General features: G+C 40.8%; 1 protein-coding gene across 1 annotated transcript in view; it reads left to right on the top strand.

The window, feature by feature from the left end:
- Positions 1–1,305, top strand: part of LOC101860282 (dynein beta chain, ciliary) — a gene marked incomplete at its 5' end in the record, with an annotated part of 6,911 nt that overhangs the window by 2,052 nt on the left and 3,554 nt on the right. The window lies entirely within an intron of this gene.

The raw sequence follows: 1,305 nt of genomic DNA, 5'->3' as shown, positions 1-1,305 counted from the left end.
GGAGAGACTTTGTTGAATTTAGAAATGTAGAAAAAAAAGAGGTGTAGAAGTCTTACGTCCCCACCGTTTGATCTTTATAGCGTCAATGGAACGATACAGCATTGGTGATAGTTTACGACCAATCATTATTGATACCTGGATACCTGGAGGTGTCATCTCTGACTCAGAGGTTGACCTGTAATGACCCTCCATCCTTCACGGTCGTGGGCTGCCGTTACACTTTCTGCCATATCCAGGCCAGAGCCTGTTTTTATGTTATTCTTTGTCTTCCCTTGACTCTTCTGCCCTACATCTTTCCTTCAGGGAATTCTTTCACGATGGTTTCCTGTCGATATATTGTCATGACGTGATGGAATCAGGCACTCGTCAATTGTTTAGCATATGAGTTTATTGGTATCATCTTAAAGCCTGTTCATCTGCCTTCCTTTTGGTAAAAAAAGGATCCATCTATGTTGAATAGAAGTCGAAATATTTCCGATGGAAGGAGGTCAACGTCGTTTGGTTTCAAAGGTAAAATTAGCGAGAAAATGGCCGCCAAAGTGTGGTAACTCCCATAGCCTGAGAGTCCTCGGAAACTGAAAATTTACGCTCTTCGTGTTTTTCAGTAAAATCCTCACAAAACTGTGTTTTTAAAAGGAAATAAAAGGTGTTGATCTGATGAAAGAAAATTAGAAAAAATTGCCATTCGGACCAAAAAATGGCGATTTCTTTGATTTCATTATTTTGACAAGCGGCTGATTCAACAACGATGTCTCACTTGACATTGCTATACTCTTCTACACGATGTATGCAGGCCAATAGAACGTACCATGTGCGTCTCAAACTCATTTGACTTGCCGTGATTTACAACCTTGTCCTGACCAGCGAGAGTGTGGGCGGTTGGTGGGTCCTCTGGTGTGGTTTGCTCCTTCTTTCCTATCAAACAACTATCGTCTTTATCTCTCCTCCTTCTGTTGTATATTTGTTACTCTCCTCTAATCTTCGGCGGCACTTATGTGACCTTATTGTGTTGCAAGTGCTCTAAAACCCTTGCTAAAACTAAGACTAAATGACCAAAGATATAACACCGAAAGAAAAAAAAATACACTCTGAGTCTAAAATAAGACTTCAGAATTGTATTTCAGAAGGATTCCATATAATATTTTCTTTCTGAATGTTCTGGCTTGTTATAGATTTTCTCAGGGCCCTGCAGGCAGACAGAAGAAGTCAGGCCACTCTTTACACTGCATCAAGATGCGTGACAGTTTCTACTAGGAAATGGATCGAATCGAAACTGTAACATACCCACGCAGACCAGTCAGCACC

Source organism: Aplysia californica, unplaced genomic scaffold, assembly GCF_000002075.1.
Source record: "Aplysia californica isolate F4 #8 unplaced genomic scaffold, AplCal3.0 scaffold00696, whole genome shotgun sequence".
NCBI lineage: Eukaryota > Metazoa > Mollusca > Gastropoda > Aplysiida > Aplysiidae > Aplysia > Aplysia californica.
This window is presented reverse-complemented; position numbering and strand designations above follow the sequence as displayed.